General features: G+C 47.6%; 1 protein-coding gene and 1 long non-coding RNA gene across 5 annotated transcripts in view; both read right to left on the bottom strand.

The window, feature by feature from the left end:
• ACOXL (acyl-CoA oxidase like) overlaps positions 1 to 19,112 on the bottom strand; it is a 328,413-nt gene that overhangs the window by 307,571 nt on the left and 1,730 nt on the right. The gene's annotated exons all lie outside the window — the stretch shown is intronic.
• LOC147363798 (uncharacterized) lies at positions 697 to 3,099 on the bottom strand. Its single transcript, XR_015137440.1, has 2 exons — positions 2,983 to 3,099; positions 697 to 980 (listed from the first exon to the last, which is right to left on the bottom strand). It is a non-coding gene; the product is annotated as an uncharacterized LOC147363798 (long non-coding RNA).

The raw sequence follows: 19,112 nt of genomic DNA, 5'->3' as shown, positions 1-19,112 counted from the left end.
GTCTCTTGGAGGTGGGGAGGGCATGAAAGGGGCACGGGGGAGCTTTCCAGGGTGATTGTCTCTTGGAGGGCAGGGCAGAGGTGGGCAGGGCATGAGAGGGGCACGGGGAGCTTTCCAGGGTGACAGTGTTGTTGTTGTTGTTCAATCACAAAGTCGTGTCCGAGTCTGCAATGCCATGGACTGCCTCACGCCAGGCTTCCCTGTCCTTCACCATCTCCCAGAGCTTGCTCAAACACATCTCCATCGAGTCGGTAGTGCCATCCAACCATCTCATCCTCTGTCATCCCCTTCTCCTTCCTGCCCTCAATCTTTCCCAGCATCAGGGTCTTTTCCAATGAGTCAGCTCTTCGCATCAGATGGCCTGAACTTCAACTTGATAGTAATGTTCTCTACTTTGATAGAGGTTTGAGTTACCTGGGTGAACGCATTTGCCAAAATTCTGAGAGTGTACACTTAATAATTTTGTATTTCATTGTACTTTACAGCAAAATTAAAAAATCCAAGCCACATTGACAGGATGTATACAATGGTGTGATGTGAAATGATGTGACTGGTGTGATGTGATGTGATGTGATGCGATACGATAGTATCATATCAAATCATGTGACATGACGAGAAGGGCACTCCCCCTCACACACTTTCCCGAAACTCATAACCTCAGCCTAAAGGTGAGAAAAACACCAGACAAGGCCGGAGTGAGGGACATTCAACATAATATCTGACCCAAACTTTTCAAAAGTGTCAAGGTTATGGAAAACAGGGAAAGAAAGAGGAATTGTCACAGCCCAGAAGAGACCAAGGAGCTATGACAATGAAGCACATAATGTCCTGGAAGAGAGAGGCCGCCAGGGGGAAACGATGAAACCCAAGCAGTCCAGGATTGAGTCCACAGCAACGCCCCAAGGCTGTCTTCTTCATTTCGGCAAACGTGCCGTGGTTCTGTAGAATGTTAACAGGGGAAACCTGTATCTTCAACTTTCCTATCAATTGAAAAGTATTTCAAAATTAAAAGTCCATTTTAAAAAGAGACAAGTGTTAGGAAGAGAGGATATATGAAAAAAGAAGGGATCAGTTCAGTTCAGTCGCTCAGTCGTGTCCGACTCTTTGCGACCCCATGAATTGCAGCACGCCAGGCCTCCCTGTCCATCACCAACTCCCAGAGTTCACTCAAAATCATGTCCATCGAGTCAGTGATGCCATCCAGCCATCTCATCCTCTGTCGTCCCCTTCTCCTCCTGCCCCCAATCCCTCCCAGCATCAGAGTCTTTTCCAATGAGACAAGTCTTTGCATGAGGTGGCCAAAGTATTGGAGTTTCAGCTTCAGCATCAGTCCTTCCAAAGAACACCCAGGACTGATCTCCTTTAGAATGGACTGGTTGGACCTCCTTGCAGTCCAAGGGACTCTCAAGAGGCTTCTCCAACACCACAGTTCAAAAGCATCAATTCTTCGGTGCTCAGCTTTCTTCACAGTCCACCTCTCACATCCATACATGACCACTGGAAAAACCATAGCCTTGACTAGAATCTTTGTTGGCAAAGTAATGTCTCTGCTTTTGAATATGCTATCTAGGTTGGTCATAACTTTCCTTCCAAGGAGTAAACATCTTTTAATTTCATGGCTGCAGTCACCATCTGCAGTGATTTTGAAGCCCAAAAAAGAAAGTCTGACACTGTTTCCACTGTTTCCCCATCTATTTCCCATGAAGTGATGGGACCGGATGCCATGATCTTCGTTTTCTGAATGTTGAGCTTTAAGCCAACATTTTCACTCTCCTCTTTCACTTTCATCAAGAGACTTTTAGTTCCTCTTCACTTTCTGCCATAAGGGTGCTGTCATCTGCATATCTGAGGTTATTGATATTTCTTCAGGCAATCTTGATACATACATGTATATATGTATATATATATATATATATATATGAGTGATTCATTTTGCTGTTCAGTAGAAGCTAACATCAGAGAAGGCAATGGCAACCCACTCCAGTACTCTTGCCTAGAAAATCCCATGGATGGAGGAGCCTGGTAGGCTGCAGTCCATGGGGTCACTACGAGTCGGATGCAACTGAGTGACTTCACTTTCACTTTTCACTTTCACACAATGGAGAAGGCAATGGCAACCCACTCCAGTGTTCTTGCCTGGAGAATCCCAGGGACGGCATAGCCTGGTGGGCTGCCGTCTATGGGGTCGCACAGAGTCGGACATGACTGAAGCGACTTAGCAGCAGCAGCACCAGAAGCTAACATTATGGCAACCCACTCCAGTACTCTTGCCTGGAGAATCCCGGGGACAGAGGAGCCTGGTGGGCTGCTGTCCTTGGGGTCGCACAGAGTCAGACACAACTGTAGTGACTTAGCATGCATGCATGCATTGGAGAAGGAAATGGCAACCCACTCCAGTGTTCTTGCCTGGAGAATCCCAGGGACAGGGGAGCCTGGTGGGCTGCCATCTATGGGGTCGCACAGAGTTGGACACGACTGAGTGACTTCCCTTTCACTTTTCACTTTCATGCATTGGGGAAGGAAATGGCAACCCACTCCAGTGTTCTTGCCTGGAGAATCCCAGGGACAGAGGAGCCTGGTGGGCTGCCGTCCTTGGGGTCGCACAGAGTTGGACACGACTGAAGCGACTTAGCAGTAGCAGCAGCAGCAGCTAACACAACATTGTAAAGCAACTAGACTTTAATAAAAATTAATTTTAAAATAGAATAAAAAGAGACAAGCAAGACAACACCACCACCAAAAAAAGATCTTGGTGTTTTAAACACATATACACACACAAATCATTTTTTAGAAGCAGTGGTGGGTGTTTTTCTTCACTCCAAATCAAAATCAGTTTTGGTCTAAGGGAAACCACACCTTCAGATACCTAATTTGAATGCTCATGACAAAGGACATCCCTGGTGCCTGGCCTTTGATCACCATGTGTCTCCATGCAACACAGACATTCTAGAATGAAAAACTAACCAGAACTTGAAAACAAACCCTGGTTTCCCAGCATTGCTCTGCTCCAGTAATCCACGCCTTTACCCTGGTCTCTTTGGCAATCTGCTTCTGGAGACACCTCCAGCTCAGCCCTGAACAAACTCCCTCTTCTCTCTGAAAATAGCAAGAATCAAAAATGCTTCATCTTGGAAAAATCAAAAGCTTTCCAGACAAGCAAAAGCTAAGAGAATTTAGCACTACCAAACAGGCTTTACAACAAATGCTGAAGGAAATTCTCTAGACAGGAAACACAAGAGAAGGAAAAGACCTATAGAAAACAAACCCAAAACAATTAAGAAAATGGTAATAGGATCATACATATCGATAATCACCTTACATGTACATGGATTAAATGCACCAACCAAAAAACACAGACTGGCTAGGCAGATGAAAACTTGTGCATGTATGCACTTCCACTTACCACATCACTCTGCTTAACTCCCTAAATTATATGTAATTATTTTATATTGTTAAGTTACTCATGTTCCCGTTATGGCTTGCAATTGTAATTATCTTTTATTTTTTGTCTGGCTGATAAAAATATCACTCCAACTGATATTCATCTTTCCCTATTGTCAAAAAAAAAAAAACGTTCTATTAAAAATCGAGGTGTACCCCACTGCGAGCACACAGGACCCCCCAGAGGCAGCCAGCACAGGGCCCATCCGCCTTCTAGCAAACATCGTGATCACAACTCGACCTCCGACCCCCAAACCTCGGCACCACCCCGTGAACCCCACACACAGCCTGGTGAATGAGTAGACGGTGAATGAAAAAGAAACTGTTGAATCATCTTGCGGTAACTGTCAAAGGCTGAAGGCCTGGAGCCAGCAGGCACCTGAGAAGATGCAAAGGGGGTGGTTTCTAAGTGCTGCGGTTTAATGTAGGCCGTGAAGTTCCCTCAACTGGGAAGATGTCCAAAAGTTCGTTCTGACTTTTGCATAACATCTTATGAAAAAACCCGAATGAACTTCTGACCAACCCAATACCTTGGCTGATGAGCAAAGTACAGAGGTTGCAGGTGGGAAAAAAAGGCTATGAATATTGAGAGGAAAGGGAAGAAGAGGAAGGAAAGTCCTTCCTTGAAGACAAAAACCTCACAGGAATTCCTGAAGGAGGCAGTTCTAGACCCCATCCTTGCATCCTGGGCCCCCACCAAATGACCGAGGAACCGAGTGACCGAGTAACCGATGAAAGGGAACCTCCCCCTCCATCCTGGCTTTTCCCCTTCCTTCCTGAGCTTTTGCTAAAGCGCCTGCTCCATCTCAACGCTCAAAAGAAGCCAGGCCAGTTTCCACGCTCAAAGGGCTTGGAGTCCCGCATGGAAGTCAAAGCAAGAGGAAGAGGGGCCCTGCAGGCAGTTCACCTGTTATCATCAGACCTCAAGTGGCTGGATGGGCGTTCCCTCCCTGGGATGGCCTGGTGGTTTTCTGGAATGGAGAGCTTTGGGTTTAGCAATTACCTTTACTTGGCTCGGTCGGGAGGAGCTGAGAGAAGGCAGAGCAGCGAGCACCCAGTGGCTGTGCTGGGTAGGCTGAGGAGTGGGGTGTCTGTGGGCAGAGAGAGGAAGTCCCCGGGGAGGGAGGGAGTGGGAGGGGAGGGAAGGAGGAAAGGGGAGGAAGGTGAGCAGGAAGGGAGCCAACGGGGAGGCAGTGCTGAGGGAGCGGGGGACAGGAACAGACACAGCCTCGCAAGATGAAAATACAAGCTGTCACCAGACTCAGGCATGTCTGTCATTAGGTGAAGGCACATGGTGCAGACTGCTGCCGGCTCTTCCTCCCCCACCAGGATCCCGGGGACGCTGTGTCAGCCCCGCCCGAGGGCGGCTTCTGATTGGTCCAGGTCACCACCCCATCTCAATCTCCAGGATGGTGATTGGCTGAGAAATGAGGCTTGAAGCTTCAAACAAGGGGGGTTACTTTTTAGGGTTCATGCGAGAGGTGCTGATGGGAGTGGCCCCTGTTATTGTTCAGTCGCTCAGTTGTGTCTGACTCTTTGTGACCCCACGGACTGCAGCACACCAGGCTTTCCTGTCCTTCACTGTCTCCCAGAGCTTGCTCAAACTCATGTCCACTGTGTCAGTGATGCCATCCAACCATCTCATCCTCTGTCGTCCCCTTCTCCCAATCTGTCTTGCCCAGCATCAGGCTCTTTTCCAATGAGTCGGGTCTTTTCCAATGAGGCAGCTCTTTGCATCAGGTGGCCAAATTATTGGAGCTTTAGCTTCGGCATCAGTCCTTCCAATGAATAATCGGGGTTGATTTCCTTTAGGATTGGTTTAATTTCCTTGCTGTCCAAGGGACTCTCAAGATTCTTCTCCAGCATCAGTCTGAAAACACCAATTCTTTGGCACTCAGCCTTCTTTTTGGCCCCTGAGAGATTAGCTAAGAAAGCAAGGATGGGTTTGTGGCCAACAGGTCAGGGTCTTGGAGGATGCCCAGCCCCATGGCCTACAAGTACAATCAGGCCTGACTCCCTCCCAAGGTCATACTCTGACCACAGGATGCTGGTGTCTGCTGGCTTATGGGGCTCCTTGTATCCAATTGCAGTGATACCTTTGGTGACTCAAAGGATGTCTTTGGAGCAACCTTGTGTGCGTGTGTGCTACATGCTCAGTTGTGTCTGATTCTTTGCGACCCCAAGGACTGTAGCCCACCAGGCTTCTCGGTCCATGGGATTTCACAAGCAAGAATACTCGAGTGGGTTGCCATTTCCTTCCCCAGGGGATCTTCCTGACCCAGGAGTCCAACCTGCATCTCCTGCATTGGCAGGTGGATTCTTCACCACTGCCCACGTGAATACTGTTGTCATCGTTCAGTTGCTAAGTTGTGTCCAACTCTTTGCAACCCCATAGACTGCAGCACACCAGGCTTCCCTGTCCTTCACTATCTCCCGGAGTTTGCTCAGATTCATGTCCATTGAGTTGGTGATGCTATCCAAAGATCTCATTCTCTGCTGCCCTTTTCTCCTTTGCCTTCAAATCTTTCCCAGCATCAGGGTCTTTTTCTGAACATTACTGTACACAAACTCACAGTAGAAGATCTAGAGAGAAAATCCATCATTTTCAACCATAGATCCATTCACCGAGTGTGTAGGAGGCACCCTTAGTAAGTTAAACATGCATAGGCGCCAGGGTCCCCTGCTGGACCCTGAGAGCTACCTGCCCACCTACCTGTCCATTTACAGGTAAATGGGAACTTGGAAAATGGCCACAGAGCTTCCCTCAGGGGCCAATGATCCCCTGGACTTCAGGGCCTGGGGTCCCCAAAGGGCCAAGTGGAGATAAACACTCTGCCATGGCTGCCATGAAGGGTTGGGGGGAGATCCTGGGCTTCTAGGGTCTCCCATGATGTCTAAGTTCTTACAATAAGCCCATGTGTGAATGTTCAATCACTCAGGCATGTCTACCTCTTTGTGAGCCCATGGACTGGAGCCCACTAGGCTCCTCTGTCTGTGGAATCCTCTAGGTAAGAATACTGGTGTGGGTTGCCATTTCCTTCTCCAGGGGATCTTCCTGACCAGCCACGGATTGAACCTGCATCTCCTATATCTCCTGCATTGGCAGGAAAATTCTTTACCGCTGTGCCACCTGGGAAAGCCCCACAATAAGCCAGCAGATAGTGTCAAAGAAACAGAGGTTTGCACGTGGTCCATAGAGCTGTTGCTATGAAGAGAAGGGTGAGTAATCATTAATCAGCAGTGCCGTCTCCTTTTGTCACAGTCAGGATCCCCCTTGTCACAGTCACAGCTATGTAAGAATCAGTCTCTGCTCCTGGAATCAACCCACCAGCAAAGCATCACTCACGGAGAGAGGACCGAGTCCAGATGTTGTCACTTGGACATCATTGTAAAGCAGAGGATGGACAGAAGGGAACTTAGAAAGACAAGGGATGCTACTGAAACTCAGTGCAACAAGGTAAATAAGAATAAAAACATATCCACACCGACAAGCAGTCACAGAAGAATCTCAGCTCTCTAGGAGGGAGAGAAGGGGGCAGAGAATTGTGGGGGGACCCCCCCAAGAACAGCATCAGTTCTGAGATCTCCAGACACAGTCAGAATGACCTCGGTTCGAAAATATGCCTGCTTCCCTCCAAAGTCGCAGCCCCTCTGAGGCAGCAAGCAATGAGTATCCATGACCCTAGCCTCTCTACACAGACATTGGTTTCTTTCATGCAAAACACTCTTTTGGAATCAGCAACTCTGCCCAGAAAAGCCAAGGTATTGCCCAACTTCAGATCCAACTCACGGCCAGAGGAACATGGAAGAAACTTAACAGGCAGCACTAAGTGCCCTATTCAAGGTGAGAACGCCTGACCTGGCTTCCGAGGTGCCCTTCCCAGCCATCCTTCACTCCCTGCAGTGACCCAGGGGCTCAGGAGGAAGCCAAGGAGGGGTGCCCAGCACCGTCTGTCCCACACGGGCTCTTCCTTTCCTGGGCCACATCACCCCACTCTGTCTTTAGCAGGCTCCCACTCCCACCCCCACCCACATGGTTCTGCTGGGTGACCCAGCCCAGTGGCATGTCAAGAAAAGGCAACAGCAGTGGCCAGATGGGCCAGTGAGGGTGGCCTGGACCAGGCCAGAAGCCAAGAAGAGCCCCTCTCTTCCCCTCTGGCTGCTGAGCTCTGGGACACGCACCCAAAGCTCCGAAGGCCACAAGGTGGCCAGAGCTCATCTGGACGTGAGGCAAGCAGAGCCAAGGACTCCCGCCAGCGTCACCCCAGCTCCTGCCTTTCAGCCTCCGCACCCGAAACCAAGGTAAGCTGTGTTTGTCTGTTTCTGTAACTGAAACTAAAGTGAAATAAAAGCAAACTAACTAGGGTGCTTCTGGTTAAGAACCACAAGTTTGGTTGAAACCCAACTCACAGTGGCCTGAACCATAAAGGGGACTTACTGCTTCATGGAACTGGGGATGAGGAACACAACGCGGGCTTCAGGGCACATGGGCTCTGTGGCTTAACCATGTTATCAGAATATGGAGGCTCTCCACTTTGCCTCTCTGAGTCATTTCCTCCTAGGGCTGGCTTCCCTGTTGGTGAGAAAACGGCTGCACGCCTGTCAGCCTCACGTTCAGACTCCACTCTATCCAAGATGAGAAGGTCTGCCCATCCAACAGGTCTCTCAGATAAGCAAGGAAGCATCTTTTCCTGGACCCCTCAGAAACCTCCCTTCCTATTTCATTGGCTGAAATCAGATCATGTGACGATTCCTGCACCAGCTTGAGGAGTCACACTGTGGTAACCCTGATCCCTGGGTCGGGAAGATACCCTGGAGGACAGCATGGCAACTGACTGCAGTATTCTTGCCTGGAGAATCCCATGGACAGAGGAGCCCAGTGGGCTACAGTCCATGGGGTCACAAAGAGTCTGACACAACTGAGCAAGTAATACAAATGAGGAAGCCAAAAATGGCTTCTGCACAATCTTCTCTAAGGAAATTTCTCACGTTAAATTAGTATACGGAGTTTATTGACTGTAATTCAAATCCTGCAGATCCCACCTCTATACTCTCTCTCTCCTCTCCTCTCTAAAGAAAAGGAAGATAGGATTATGCCCTTTTTGTTTAAGGATTTTTTAATATGAACCATTTTAAAGTCTTTATTGAATTTGTCACAATATTGCTTCTGTTTTATGTTTTGGTTTTTTGGCCACAAGACATGTGCGATCTTGGCTCCCTGACCAGGGATCAAACCTGCACCCCCTGCACTGGGAGGCGAGGTCCTAACCGCTGGACCACCGGGGAGTCCCAGACTCTGCCCTCCATAGGGCTCCCCTGGTGGCTCACATGGTAAAGAATCCGCCTCCAAGGTCGGAGACCTGGGTTCAGTCCCTGGGTCGGGGAGGTCCCCTGGGGGAGGGCACGGCAACCCACTCCACAGAGGAGCCTGGCGGGCTACAGTCCGTGGGGGTCACAAAGAGTCAGACACGACTGAGTGACTAAGCACACTAGCGTGCCCTTCATAAACTTCATTATCATCACCTCTGAGAGTCAGATGAACAATCAAATGTAAAAAGCACGTAGCCAACTGCTCTCCTGGAGTAGAGCCCTGTGAGGGGGAAGCGGGACCACTGAACCCCTGACCTTTTCCTGGCACGAGTGTCAGTACCTTTCTCTAGATCTCTCTTTCTCTCAGTCTCTCTTGGTCACTGCCTGTCTTTCTTTCTGCCAGTATCCTGAGGAGGCACTCTTGGTTATTAACAGCTCATTTTTTTTTTCTTCCAACTGTTGGTCCAACCAGAAAACAATTCTGCCTTTTACAACCATAATTGGGAGGTAACACAGTCTGAATCATCATCTTAAAACTGTGATAAACACCTTCATCCAGTCAGAGAAGCAGCCAGTAACCAAAACCCACACCCATGTGTCCCCCGCCCCATCTCTCAGCCCTCGCCTGCCAACCCTTTTAAACCTTGGTTTAGCATTCCTTTACTTTCATTTTATAGAGTTTCTCACATATCCAGGTATGTCTAAAGAGTGTGTGCTCAGTTGCTAAGCTGTGTCTGACTTTGTGACCCTGTGGACTGCAGCTCGCCAGGTTCCCAGGCCCAAAAGGGATTTTCCGGGCAAGAATACTGGAGTGGGTTGTTGTTTCCTCCTCCAGTGGTCTAAAGAGTTATACTGTTAGCACAATTTATGCTAACTTTATTTTTTAAAAAAGGGGGGTGGGAATCAGCACCCCAACATTCATAATAGCACTACGCACAGTAGTCTGGACACCAAAGCAACCAAAGTGTCCATCAACAGATGAATGGATAGAGAAGATGCGGGACATATACACATATGGATATATATGGACGGATTTGGAAATTATCATACTAAGTGAAGTCAAAAAGAGAAAGGCAAATATCATGTTATATCACTTACTAAACAAAGACAGACCCACAGATACAGAAAAGAAATTTATGGTTGCCAAAGAAGAAAAGGGATAAGAAAAGGATACATTAGAAGTTTGGGATTAACAGATACAAACTACTATATATAAAACGCATAAACAACAAGGCCCTACGATGTAGCACAGGGACCTGTGTTCAATCTCTTGTAATAAACCATTATGAAAAAGAATATATATATATATATGTTACTTGCTGCACACCAGTAACTAACACAACACTGCAAACCAACTCTACTTCAATAAGGAAAAACACCCTAGTCTTTAGCAAGGTTGACACTCATAAACAATATCACTGTCCATACTCGCTATACTGTGCCATCTGTCGGTCACAAGTTTGTCCCTTTAAACAACATCCCTCTTATTCCTCCTACCACCAGTCCCTGCTAAGCACAATTCTATTCTGTTTTTACGAGGTCACAGCTTTTTAAAATGTCATACAGAAGAGGAGCTTAGTTTTCTAATCAGCCTAAAGTCACATATGGAGGAGCCCAGCTCACCAACCATCCTTTCAGGCACCCGGGCTTATCACCTGTCCTTCATTCTCTGTACACCCATCCTCAGGGACTGCTGCTGCTAAGTCACTTCAGCCGTGTCCAACTCTGTGCGACCCCATAGACGGCAGCCCACCAGGCTCCCCCGTCTCTGGGATTCTCCAGACAGGAACACTGGAGTGGGTTGCCATTTCCTTCTCCAATGCATGAAAGTGAAAAGTGAAAGTGAAGTCGCTCAGTTGTGTCTGACTCTTAGTGACCCTGTGGAGTGCAACCTACCAGGCTCCTCCGTCCATGGGATTTTCCAGGCAAGAGTATTGGAGTGGGGTGCCATTGCCTTCTCCGCCTCAGGGACTAACACTGACCAAAACAGAACACTAATGCTAACCTGCCTTGGAAAGGAAGGTTCTCTCTGATCAAGAAAGTCTGGGACCAAGAACCCTGCTTGTTTACAAACCAGCATTTACTCACATTACTCACTTCACTCCTGTTTTTAACAAACACCCAAGGTTGACTAGACACTTAGCAAAAGCCTCAAACACGAAAAACAGAGGTCAAAAGTACAAAGGGGGAGAAAAGGAACTCAAGAAACAGCGACAAGGCAGAAAATAGAAAGAAACATCTCAGAACTTACCATCAAGTATTCCCAAGAAATAAGAGATTTGGCAACCAGAAAACAAGAACAGATGCTCTAGAAAAGGAACAAGGGACTTAGAGAAACTTCAAAAATTATGACAGTAGTTATCTTAAATGACTCAAGAGAAGTTGGAAGATAAAGTTGAGAAAGTCTGCCAAGAGAAAAAATGAAAAGGTAAAGAGATGAAAAACAAGAAAGAAAAGATCAGGAAACTAGAAGACAAGCCCCAGAGGTCTGACATCTGAATCAGAGTTCAGATAAGACAGCCGTGCAAATAGTTGAAGAACAGTAGTTTCCAGATTACAAGAGCCCCTGGCATGCCCCCAGCAATGAAGGAGAAAGAGACCACCATCAAGTCACGACACAGTAAAATGCCATAAGCAAAAGTGAAAGTGAAGTCGCTCAGGCGTGTCCGACTCTTTGGGACCCCATGGACTGTAGCCTACCAGGCTCCTCTGTCCATGGGATTTTCCAGGCAAGAGTACTGGAGCGGATTGCCATTTCCTTCTCCAGGGGATCTTCCCGACCCAGGGATCGAACCCGTGTCTCCCGCATTGTAGACAGGTGCTTTATCGTCTGAGCCACCAGGGAAGTCCATGGCCATAAAGCCTGTGCTAAACACAAAGTCCTAGAAACTTCCAGGCGGGAGGAAGAAAAGTCATATCTTTACACACTAAAACGCCAAGGTGCAGAGGGTGGCTGGTTCCTTAATAACAATGTTGGATATTTAAAGGCATGATGACTTTAAAATTCTGGGGGAAATTTTATTCCCAGTCTAGAATTCTACACCTACACAAATATTCAGCCAATTTTGAGAGTAAATATTTTCAGACGTGAAGATCTGAAAAAGTTAATTCTCTGGTATCCCTTCTCAAGAAGCTATCACATGAGAGAGTGTCCTGGCTCTCTAAGGCTATGGTAATAACATACCCCAAAACGTAGTGGCTTAAAACGGTTCAGTGTCACTCTGCCTCCTGCTCTGTCGGGAACTTGGACACACAGAATCAAGTATTAATAGAGATGGCCTGTGAGCTCCTCACAGGCCTGGGGTCCCAGCTTAGATGACATGAACAGCTGGGAGCTGGAGCAGTCAGGAATGGCCAGCATCGCTCTATGGGGCATCTCTTCAAGGACCAGCTTGGGCTTCCTCGCAGCATGGCAGCCACAGGCTGGTGCAGAACTTTCCACACGGAAGCCAGGGCCTCAGGAGACAGAAGCAGAAGGTGCCGGTCACAGTCACTCAGAGCTGAGCCTAGACACTGGTGCCCTGTCACTCCAACCATACCCGTGGGCCAGAGCAGTCCCCGAGCCACCCAGACTCAGGGGAGGGGACACAGAAGCACCCTTCTCAACGGGAATGACGCTCAAGAGTCTGTGGCCACCTCTAATCCTCCACAAAGAGCGACCAAGAAAGAGAAGGCCTGGGAAAACAAAAGCTTCACTTTAAAGGAGATGCAAAGGAAGCTCCCCAGGTGGCCGGGAAGACAATGGTAAAGCCCGTCCAGCTGAAGCCCCTGAGGGGGACCTCCTGAATGGATCTGTCCACAGGGAGGGAAGGGAACGCATATACATGACAGCTTTGACCAAACCGTTGTTTTGTTGTTGTTTAGTTGCTAAGTCATGTCCAGCTCTTTGCGACCCCATAGACTGTAGCTCACCAGGCTCCTTTGTCCATGGGATTCTCCAGGCAAGAATACTGGAGTGGGTTGCCATTTCCTTCTCCAAGGGGATCTTCCTGACCCAGGGCTTGAACCTGCAAGTCTCCTGCACTGCAGGCAGGTTCTTTAGCACTCAGCCACCAGGGAAGCCCTTGACCAAACTGAGAGGACTGTAACTCTTGTCTAGAAGTGCACAGGCCAGTGAGTGACCATTTTATACAAAACTAAGCAAATGAATAAAGGTAGAAATTGTTATCCCAAGAGAACACCAAAAGTTGTCAAAGAAAGGAAATGAAATATGTTACGCTGTGGGGCATGGCAGGGAATAACACACATAGTCACAGCAGTGTGAACCCTGGATACCAATGTAAGTCCACATGGGGATGCACTGATTGGTGGGAATAAGGAAAGAAAGTGGGCAGCCATGGGGATCTTCATTCTCTATGCTACTAAGTCAATGCATGGGCTTCCCCAGTGGCTCAGACAATAAAGAATCTGCCTGCAATGCAGGAGACCGGGTTTAATCCCTGCATCAGGAAGATCCCCTGGAGAAGAGACTGGCTACCCACTCCAGTATTCTTGCCTGGGAAATCCCATAGACAGAGGAGCCTGATGGGCTACAGTCCATGGGCTTTCAAAGAGTCAGACACGACTGAGCGACTAACACACACACACACAAATCACTGTATAATCAGGAAGTAGCTCTGTTTATGACTGTTTTAAAAGAAAATAGATGTAAATGACATAAGAATCCCCCAAAAGACGTGAAAGTGTTTGCCAGTGAGAAAAGGGAATGAGAGGGGAAGGGGTGGAATAGGGGCAAATAGTTTTCACTCCAAACCTCATAGTGTCTCTTTTGTATTAAGTGGGTTCATACATTGTATTATGAAAATAAAAATAAATTTTAAAAGAGAAAGCTGGAACACATAGTATGATTCTGTTTATCCAAAAAAAATGTTCACATGTATATGTGAACTCATAGAAAAATAGGGAAAGTAGGGAAAACAAACTCTACAACACTCAAGTGTTCAAAGTGGTTGGAGGACCAAATGCTATCAACATATGAATGGATAAACAAAATGTGATGTATCCATCTGATGAAGTACTGCTGTTGTTCGGTTGCTCAGTCATGTCCAGCTCTGCGACCCCATGGACTGCAGTACACCAGGCTTCCCTGTCCCTCACTATCTCCCTGAGTTTCACAAACTCATGTCCATCCAGTCAGTAATGCCATCCAACCGTCTCATCCTCTGTAGCCCCCTTCTCCTCTTGCCCTCAGTCTTTCCCAGTACAAAGAAATAGAGGACAACAACAGAATGGGAATGACTAGAGATCTCCTCCAAAAAAATTGGAGATGTCAAAGGAACATTTCACGCAAAGGTGGGCACAGTAAAGGATGATGGAGTATTATCCAACGTTAAAAAGGAGATCCTGTCACCTGTTGCAACATGAAGGACATTCTGCTAAGTGAAAAAAGCCAGACACAAAAGGACAATGATTGTATGATTCCACTTATATGACATAACTAGAGTAGTTTAGAGACAGAAAGTAGAACTGTGGTTGCCAGTGGCTGTGGGGAGGAAGGAAGAGCGAATTAATGTTTAACGGGTACAGAGTTTCGGACTGCGAGGATGCCAGAGTTCCGAGATGGATGGCGGCGATGGCTGCACAGTACCGCGGATGTACTTCGTGCCACTGTGCACTCAGTTCTAGTGAGCTGGGTGAGCCTGGAGCCTGTGGCACAAAGGGAAGTCAGAAAGAGCAGAACAAACGTTGTCTATAAACACATACATGTGGAATCTAGAAAAATGGTACAGATGAATCTATTTGCAGGCAGGGCAGGAACAGAGACACAGATACGGAGAAGAAACGCCGGACACAGTAGGGGGATGAGACGGTGGAACAAATTCAGAGAGTAGTGCTGATATATACACCATCGCGAAGAGTCGGACACAACTGAGCGACTGAACTGAACTGAACGTGTAAACAGATAGCCGGTGGGAAGCTGCTGCACAGCACGGGGAGCTCGGCTGGTGCCCTGTGATTACCATGGGGGTGGGGGTGGGGTTCAGGAGTCAGGAGACATATGTGTACTTATGGCTCATTTGCATTGTTGTATGGCACAAGCCAGAGGAATACTGTAGAGCAATCATCTTCCAATTAAAAATAAATGTCTAAAATTTAAAAGTAAAAAAGGTTAAAATGGTCAATTTTATTTTCTGTTTATTTCACCACAATAAAAATAAGTGGCTGGGGACTTCCCTGGTGGCCCAGTAGTTGAGACTCCGCCTGCCAATGCAGGGGACCAGGAAGATTCCACATGCCACAGAGCAACGAAGCCCGAGCGCCACAGCTACTGACGCTCATGTGCCTAGAACCTGTGCTCGGCAACAAGAGAAGCCACCGCAATGAGAAGCTCACATGCCTAAATGAAGAGCAGCCCCCGCTCATGGCAACTAGAGAAAGCCCACATGCAGCAAGGAAGACCCAGCACAGCCAAAAATCAATTCAGTTCAGTCGCTCAGTCCTGTCTGACTCTTTGCGACCACCATGGACTGCAGCACGCCAGGCCTCCCTGTCCATCACCAACTCCCAGAGTCCACCCAAACCCATGTCCACTGAGTCAGTGGTGCCATCCAACCATCTCATCCTCTGAAGTCCCCTTCTCCTCTTGCTCTCAATATTTCCCAGCATCAGGGTCTTTTCAAATGAGACAGCTCTTCAAATCATGTGGCCAAAGTATTGGAGTTTCAGCTTCAACATCAGTCCCTCCAATGAACCACCCAGGACTGATCACCTTTAGGATGGACTGGTTGGACCTCTTTGCAGTCCAAGGGACTCTCAAGAGTCTTCTCCAACACCACAGTTCAAAAGCATCAATTCTTCAGCGCTCAGCTTTCATTATAGTCCAACTCTCACATCCATACATGACCACTGGAAAAACCATAGCCTTGACTAGATGGACCTTTGTTGACAAAGTAATGTCTCTGCTTTTTAATATGCTGCCTAGGTTGGTCATATCTTTCCTTCCAAGGAGTAAGCGTCGTTTAATTTCATGGCTGCAATCACCATCTGCAGTGATTTTGGAGCCCAGAAAAATAAATAAAATAATAATCAATAAATAATAATTAAAAAAAAATAAGCTGTTGCGGGAGGGGACAGTTTGGGAAACTTTTAGGTTTTCAATATTATCTGACTCTTTGCAATAAGAAAGTCTTCACCATATGCTTGAGTGCATAAATAAGGCTGTGGGGGAAAACCAAATCTCAGCAAAGGTTAGGAAGAGAAATGTGCATTGCTCCAGGAAAGAAAAGAAAAGGCAGTGAAGAGAAAGAAGGGGGACAGGGAAGCAGCCGGCTCAGCACAGCCAGGCCAGGGAGGGGAGCCCTGAGGACAGATAGTGGGGAGGTCCCATGAGTCTAGAAACTTCTAGTGAGGCTGTGAGCCTTACAGGGCTTACCAGGTGGCGCTAGTGGTAAAGAACTTACCTGTCAATGCAGGAGACATAAGAGAGGAGGGTTCGATAGCTGGGTTGGGAAGATCCCCTGGAAGAGGGCATGGCCACCCACTCCAGTATTCTTGCCTCAAGAATCTCATGGACAGAGGAGCCTGGTGGGCTACAGTCCATGGGGTCAGAAAGAGTCGGACACGACTGAAGCAACTGAGCACAGAAGCCTTACATGTGCACACCCACCCACCAGCCTGGCCCCCAGGAGAGAGCCCCGCTTTACCAAGAAACAAACTCAGAAATGTTTGAAAAGCTTATCACGTTTCAGACGTTGCTCTTTTTTTTTTATGGGGACCGTTTTAAAGTCTCTACTGAATTTGTTACATGATTGCTTCTGTTTTCTGTTTTGGTTTTTGGCCATGAGGCATGTGGAATCTTAGCTCCCTAATTAGGAATAGAGCCTGCACCCCTGCATTGGAAGGCGAGGTCTTAACCACTGCACCACCAGGGAAGTCCCTGGATGCTGTTTTTAAATATCCCCTGCAACCTCAGGAAGGAGCCTCAAGTGGCCCAGAATCCGCTGCTGCTCCAGCCAAGGGCATGCTGTTCTATGGATCTCAGGGCAGGTGGGACCCTTAGACATGGGGACATTCCCAGAGCCTGGGGGACCCGCCATCAGAGTGAGGACAGGGAGGATTCAGCCTGGAAGGCTGGTCTTGGGGAGAGAGGGGGGAAGCTGGGCTGCACCCGCACCACAGCTGGCGCAGTACCCCAGAGGAAGAATCCCTGCACAGAGGAGGGCAGCGGTGATGTGCTCAGAAAACTGCAAAACCAGGATTTTGGTTTTTTGGGGAAGCAAACTGTTTCCTGGGCTCTGATGTCCTGGGAGTGCCTGACACTATACGAACTTCCCACTATACACATAGCACTCACACTCATGAACCCCACCCCCTCCAACACCTACTTGAATTTCAAGGGCCTGGGGATAGGGGACTGGCTACAGGAGGCCTCATATTGTATCTGTGAATCCATGTCTGGTGTTAGTCAATCGGTCATGTCCGACTCTTTGCCACCCCATGGACTGCAGCCCGCCAGGCTCCTCTGTCCATGGGATTCTCCAGGCAAGGATACTGGAGAGGGTTGCCATGCCCTCCTCCAGGGGATCTTTCCAAACCAGGGATCGAACCTGGGTCTCCTGCATCGCAGGCAGATTCTTTACCATCTGAGCCACCAGAGAGTTTTATTTCTGACCTCTCATGGAGCCTTTTACCATGGTAGAAAGTTAAAAACAACAAGAAGTCAGGTCACTGTCTTTGAACACAGGATAAGATCAAATCTGATAGTACAAGGTGAACTTTCAAGCAGATACTAAGATCTTTAATCACTGGGGGCAAAAAAAAAAACAGTATGACATTTAAGCTATTACAACTCTGAAATTATGAAGTCAATAAACAAGAACTGGAGACAATGGAAAAGTATTTGTTAAAGTAATGGGGTTTGTATGTCTTTCCCCCCACTTTTTTTTTTAGGTGTCATACCACAGCCAGCATTAGTGAAAAGCCACTCAATAGTTTCTCATTTAAACCAGCAGCACAGATGTTATACCCTTTCTGCAGATCGAAGCTCAGGAAGGTAACATCTCACTTGATGACAATCACACAGGTAATGTGCTGCTGGCTGCTGGTTGGCTTTCCAACTCCAGCCTGCCTTTCCCTCTGTCCCAAAGCAGACTGCACAATTCACAGCAAAGAACCTTCTATTTGGTCCAAATCAGCGGTTTAGATGTTAGCATTCCATCATTTAAACTGCAGTTATCTAATAAGAAAAGACAAAGAGACGACAGCCCAGGAACTAAACTGAAAAGACACAGGAAGACAGGAAAAGGGACGTGTGTAAGGGCAGTGGTCCCCAAGCTTTTGGGCACCGATTTCATGGAAGGTAATTTTTCCAGACACCGAGGAGGGGGATGGTTTTGAGATGATTCAAGGGCATTACGTTTCTTGTGCGCTTTATCTCTATTATTACTACATCAGCTCCACCTCGGATCATCAGGCATTAGATCCTGGAGGCTGGGGACCTCTGTTTAAAGGGATGTGACAGAACCTTAGGGCAGCAGGACCTCCTTGCCCTCTTAAAAATTCTTGAGGCCTCCACACAAAAACCTGTACATGGATGTTTATAGTAGCTTTACGCATAACTTCCAAAACATGGAAGCATCCAAGGTGGACTTCAGTAGGTGACTGGATAAATAAACTGGTTCATCCAGACAATAGAGCAGCATTCAGCACAAAAAACAAATGAGCTCTCGCGCCATGAAAAGACATGGAGAAAGCTTAAACACATATTACTAAGTGAAATAAGGCAATCTGAAAAGGCTACATACTGTATGATCGCAACTATATGATTCTAAAAAGGCAAAACTATGGAAACACTGAAAAGATCAGTGGTTGTCGGGGTGGGTGGTGAGGAGAGAAACACAGAGTGCTGACCGTGTTTCGGGGGTGAAAACACTGGATGACGCCGTAATGACGGGAGCCGCGCTGTGCTCAGTCGGCCCGGCTCTTTTGCAACCCCGTGCACTGGAGCCCGCCAGGCTCCTCTGTCCATGGAATTTTCCAGTCAAGAATACTGGAGTGGGTTGCCATTTCCTCCTCCAGGGGATCTTCCCAACCCAGGGACTGAACCCACATCTTCTGCATTGGCAGGTGGATTCTTTACCACGGAGCCACCTGGGAAGCCCCTATAATGATGGGCACGTGTCATTAAACATTTGTCTAGACCCACAGAATGTACAACACCGTAAACTGTGGTCTCTGAGTGACTATGATGTACCCATGTAGATTCATCTTTGGCAAAAAAAAAAAAAAAAAGTCCATTCTGGTGAGTGATGTTGATAATAGAAGAGGTTATGCCTGTGTGGGGACAGGAGGTATTAATATATAGGAAATTTCTGTACCTTCCTCTCAATTTTGTTATAAACCTAACACTGCTCTTTAAAATT

The sequence above is a fragment of the Bos grunniens genome, chromosome 11 (genome assembly GCF_055505025.1).
Source record: "Bos grunniens cultivar Pamir isolate PY7600 chromosome 11, Bosgru_T2T1.0, whole genome shotgun sequence".
NCBI lineage: Eukaryota > Metazoa > Chordata > Mammalia > Artiodactyla > Bovidae > Bos > Bos grunniens.
Note: the sequence above shows the minus strand (reverse complement) of the source record. Positions and strands in the feature narration are given on the sequence as shown.